Below are 6000 nucleotides of genomic sequence, written 5' to 3'. Positions count from 1 at the left end.
GCCCTGGTTCGTCTCTTGTATCCGAGTATCTGTTTGAGCTGAGGAAGCTTCAATCTGCAGGGTAGTGTTGCAGTTTTTGTACTTTAAGGTGCTTCAGATCCTTGTATGCGACCCCCGCTAATTAGCTGCTGTATGACCACTCGAGGGTGATCATCATGGATAATGGCTCTCAATACATGGCTCCCTGAAGCGTTATAGATTGGCCGTCATCTCGACAGGCACCTAATCACGTCCAGAGAGGGCAGAAAGATGAAGGTGGGAGATGTCTGATGGTGCTGTATGTGGTCACAGCAAAACGCATTATCCTGAGTATTTGCTTTACTTCTGTCTGTTGTGGTGAAACGTCAGCTGGGTTGCCTTTGCAGGGAGTGTGGCCTCAGCACACTTGGGGGAGCTCCTCCAGTTAAAGGGAACCAGCTGAGGTGGTTCTGGTATCTGACTAGGACACGTCGGGGATTGCAGGGATGGACTGTGCTGGACGGGATGGACGTCCATCAAGTCTACATACATCAGCCAAGCAAAACAAAGAGTCTCCAAACATCAAAGAGTGAGGAGGTAATGGTTCTTTGGTAACGCTTATCACCTTGACTTCCTTATCTTCAGCCTTCAAAGAGAAAAGCTGCACCTGGTAAAGATGCAGAGCTGCAATAAAATGAGTCTGTGTATCAGCTGCTTCTCCGTTGCCATGACGATGAAATTCCAGCATGAGCACCTCTTCAGTCATTTGAGGATTCAGAATAATGTAGATGAGGAACTAAGGTTTTTCTTTTTGTACCTGAAGTCCGTGAAGCTAAACTACAATCATTACTTTAGACACTGCTAAAAAAAACTATTAAGGCAACACTTAAATCAGTATAGCACAGGGGTGGGCAATCTCAGTCCACGAGGGCCGGTGTCCCTGCAGGTTTTAGATGTGTCCTCGAACCAACACAGCTGATTTAAATGGCTAAATTAGCTCCTCAACATGTCCTGAAGTTCTCCAGAGGCCTGGTAACGAACTAATCATGTGATTCAGGTGTGTTGACCCAAGGTGAGATCTAAAACCTGCAGGGACACCGGCACTCGTGGACTGAGATTGCCCACCCCTGGTATAGCATCAGGTGAGTTAAGTAACAGACTGGTCTGCTTTAAAAGTAGATTCTATCACCGCACATTATCCCCATAAACTTTGAGATGAATTTCTAAAAAGAAATCAGGGAAACTCTTTAAAAAAAATCACTATTTTTAAAAATTAGTTTATCTCCTAAATTGTAAGAAAAACATGTAAAATTGCAGAGCTGTAGCTCATTGATTGTCCTGTGAGAAAATTATATTTTATTTATTTTTACAGTGTATCCATTGTTTTGTTTTGTTTTTTAAAAAAGGGAAAAAAGACGACGTTTTCTGTCATTTAAATTTTTTATCTATTACCTAAATACTTTGGTGTATCATGGGGGAGATCTTTATCAGTAAAGATAAAGCTGTAAAACTTATGAAAATACAGTTAAGTTTTCCACAGCTTTTCAGTAGGGCCGGATTGGAGTCTTTGCTGATCTGATTCTGGCCACCAGCCCTTATGTTTGACACCCATAATCTAAACCAGGGGTGGGCAACTCCAGGCCTCGAGTGCCGGTGTCCTGCAGGTTTTAGATCTCACCCTGGGTCAACACACCTGAATCAAATGATTAGTTCATCACCAGGCCTCTGGAGAACTTCAAGACATCTTGGCCGTTTATCAATGCCCAAGTGCGCGAGTACGTACTCGCGTTCTCGGTGAGTACGTACCCGCCGAGAACGCGAGCACGGACTCGTGGGCCGTTTCTCAATTCTCAAGTACGCGAGCACGGACTCGTGATTTGTACAATTGGAACACCAGCGTACGTGATGATGTCACAGGTCCGGAGTTTTCACTGCCGTCCCCTCTTAATTTAACTGTGAGTAACATGTTATGAAGCTTAACTTTAATCACAGCCAAACCAGTTTACTCAGGAACAAATAAAACACTGAAATAAACCAAACATTAACATTTAGAAGTGATCTAAGTGACTTATATATCATTGTTAACCTCAGTAGTGAAACCCCTATTAATAAAAATAGTGTACATGTACATACGTGTACGTACCTTAATAAAAACAAGCAGGTGAGATGTTAGAACGCTTTTATTTCTATTCTAGTGGACACTCAATACTATAGACAGCTGCTGGAGTTTCTTTAACCTGAGTAGTGAGAAGTCCGCGAGCGGTTTGGGGGGGGTTGGAAACGATGTGCCGGGAGTCTGCTGTTGAGTTTTGGACGAAATGCATTCTGGGATATTTAGCTGTCCCAAGTCTACAACGATGCATGCTCGATAAAACGGGCGGATCGAGAACACATCCGGGCTTTTTCGCGTTCTCGGCGTGATGCGTACTTCGAATTGGAACAGTACTTGGTCTCCGACTGATGACGTATCACGAGTACACGAGAACGCAAGTACGCACAAGTACGCATATTGATAAACGCCCCTTGAGGAGGTAATTTAGCCATTTAAATCAGCTGTGTTGGATCAAACCTGCAGGACACCCCTGATCTAAACTGTGTTAAAACACCCCCTCCTGGTGGTGACATTTATATATAAAGTTGCAGAAGGAAATTACATAAAGTACCTTTAAAGCTCAGTGGGGACGTAAAACCTTTATCTACCTAACCCCTCTCCCCCCTCCCCCTGTTTAACTCCAGACACTGGGCTAATGTGTTCTGATCAGATTCCACTGACTGGTCTAAACAAGAAACACTCCTAGTTATGAAGAAATATTAGGCATGGGTCAAGTAGAGGTGAGGTGCCTGCATTAGGTGCCAGTTGTGGCATGAGTTCAGCTTTATTAATAGGCTTAAACACGGGCCAGCTTTAGGGCTTAAACTTGGCCCTGGGTATGAAATGCTGCAGGTTATTACTGGTCCCGGGTCACCACATGCTGCTAAGAAACCAAGTCAGTCCCTCCTGTTACAACATCTGCCATGACTTTTTGACTCAGACATAGCTCAGTCCCAGCCACCCAATCCCACGGCTGCTCATTCCACTGAGAAGAGCTAAAAAGAAACACAAATATGGATCTCTGTTTTCTAGTTGTGACTCTATGCTCCCATCATTCATAGCAAGAAGCTGTTAAACAAGAAGTGCTTTCAAAGCCTTTAGGACGTAGCTGCCGAGGAGTCTTTATGTATGCCCTGTGTGTTCAGTGCACTGCTCGGTGCCTTCTGAGCAGTTTTAGTTATCTAGCTGCAGAGCACGAACCCATTGCTTCCTGCTAAATAAATGTTCCTTTAACCACTCAAACATTTATTTCTAGTGGAAATGTTAAGAGGAGAACATGACCGCTTGGCAGGGTATTTCACTTTGACTCTGTCTTAATGGACTCTTAAGTGCACAGAAGAGCTTTTTTGCTTTAAGTTACCTGCAGCAAGCAGAGAATTATGGATAGCAACAATAACGTCCCGTGTTTCCCTGCCAAGAAGGTTAGGTTTTTGCTGCTGTGAGTCAGTTTGTCTTTTTTTAGCAGGATGAGGTGAAAACTACTGGGGCATATTTTTGTGAAGGCTGGTGGATAAGTGGAGTGTACTGAAAGGAATTTGGAAGACAGGAGGCAGCGACCTCTCCGGGTGAACAGTGAAGCCAACAGTTGGACGCAACTACAGTTCCTGGAGTGGCCACTTGAGGCAGCCTGCAGAGGTGAGCCAATCCCCATGGACTTTCACGTAAAAATGACAGACTTTAGAGCTGAAATACAAGTTTACAGCTCAGTATGAAGAGATATCTTTTACTGCTGTGTACGGATTCCTTTGATTAACTGAGTTTGGGGTGAAATCTCAAATGTTCCCAATATTTGGGATTTCACTCCTAATTTTCCGACAAAGTTGGGTCATCACTTTTTTACAGTCTCTAACAGACTTTGCACACATCCAATCACAGCATCAGGAAAGCTCTTAGAGGGAGGTGGAATGGTGCTGCTGTAAGATTAGTATTTAAAGGCTCTTTTAAAGTTCCTATCCATAGCTCCACTACATCTTAGTGGCCCTATGGATCGGTTGCTGTCTTTTTGTAGTCCCAATAGATTTCACAGCCTTGAACATTCAAGGATTTTGAAGATTTGCAGTGAACGAGTTTTTGTCTGGCTCATGCAGGAAATAATAAAGGTAGGTAGGCTCCAGGTGAAGTCCATCCATCAATCCATCCTCTTCTGCTTATCCAGTTCAGGATCATGGGGGTTAGAGCCTATCTCAGCTGCCATAGGGCGAGAGGCAGGGTATACCCTGGACAGATGTCTAGTCTGTCCGGTGACATCATTTCCTGTTTTACATGGGAGCAGCTCTTAACTAAACGGCGTGCTAAACTACAAACTCCAACATTCCTAGTAAATAATGTTTATTTACTAATGACTGACATGTTTTCAGCCATATGTATCACTGTGGCTTTCAATGACTTCCGAGGCCATTTTATCCCACATTTATGGAGTTGTACTGGGGTACAGTAAAAATAATGAAAATCATTATTTGTGTAGTGTTTAAAACGCTGTTCCAAAATACTAAAATTACTAAAGTTACTAGTTGTTTTAATCTGGGAATAGAGCTTTAAACACAGCTCGTCCATTTCCTAAATATGGAATAGGTAAAGGATATCTTTAGGACATAAATATGCAGCAATTTCACCTAAATCAAGGACTGAGATATTATTTTTGAAAAAATAAGGCCGCTTAAATGAGAACTTTGATTGGTAAATATGACTATATCATTATTTATAATAGAAACTTAATACTGATAGATGAATTTTTGTCTACTGAGTAAATAGGATAAACTTAACATTTCAAGAACTGATTTTTCAAAATCAGTTTGTTTTTCGTTGTGTGAAAATAGCCAATAGTCATGATGAGCAGCAGCTTCTTCATTTTTAATTGTGCACATACAGATTTGAATAATTCTTTCAATAGATTTGTGTAATGCTTGGACTCCTGTGCACCCATCCATCAGTTCTTGTCTCAGCTAATTCACTGCTGCCTGTGAGGCTGATTTTAGGGGAGAGGTGGGGTACATGCTGGTCTGGCCACCAGTCAGCTGCAGGTAGTGACAGTTCCAGAGTCTGCTGGGACCCCTCCAACTAGCATTCATCACAGTTATGTTATTAATAATAATAACAGTCCCCTAAAATGACAGGTAAAACATTACTCCAGGAAACAGCAGAAACCATGTTTATTTTGGTAACAATGGCTGAGACAAAGTGGCTGGTAATGAAGTGTTAATGCTCTAACTACTGGTGTCTGAGCTTTCAGCTGACATTAAACCAAAAACCCATCTGCTGATTGTTCAGTCCTGGCTGCCTGTACTTGTGTTAAACATCCAAGTAAAACAAAGAAATGTTAAGCATGACATGCTAAGCTAAGCATCTTACAGCTGTTCTAGACAAAGACAGCGTTCTTAACATTTCAGCCTGGCTTTCATAGAGCTCATTCCCCTAAAACAGTTCTTTTTACAGTCTCCAACAACATTTTGAAGCAGAGTGAAGCCTGGGAACGCTCTATTCTGCTGAAGTTAGCCCGTCATGCATAATGTGATGATCTAAAAGCAGAAGTCAGGTCTGAGATACTGGGTGAGTGTCTGCTTTGGAGTGGTTCTCTTCATCTGTCTGAACAATCCCATTCTGTGGCTGCCTCAAAGCTCAGATACACGTCTTGCCTACGGTGCGCCACAGGGTTCTGTTTTTGGGCGTTTATCGTTTCTGTTATATCCCTCTTCAGCACATTTGGAGGACTTTTAAGGATATTTCTTATTGCTTCTACGCAGATGACATTCAGTTGTATATGTCAAGCCTACAGTTACATATTACAAGCCTAGCACATGTTAGCAGACAGTCTTCTCCGACTCAATAAAAAAACAAGAGCCCTCTTTGGGCCCTGACAGATTTTGCCTAATGGAAATTTTAGGTCCCCTTGCCACTTTTCTTAAATGTTTGATCAAGAACTTTGCAAGCTCACATTAAATCTCTGGCTCTCT

This window comes from Pelmatolapia mariae, linkage group LG10_11 (genome assembly GCF_036321145.2).
Source record: "Pelmatolapia mariae isolate MD_Pm_ZW linkage group LG10_11, Pm_UMD_F_2, whole genome shotgun sequence".
In the NCBI taxonomy this organism is placed as follows: Eukaryota; Metazoa; Chordata; class Actinopteri; order Cichliformes; family Cichlidae; genus Pelmatolapia; species Pelmatolapia mariae.
Note: the sequence above shows the minus strand (reverse complement) of the source record.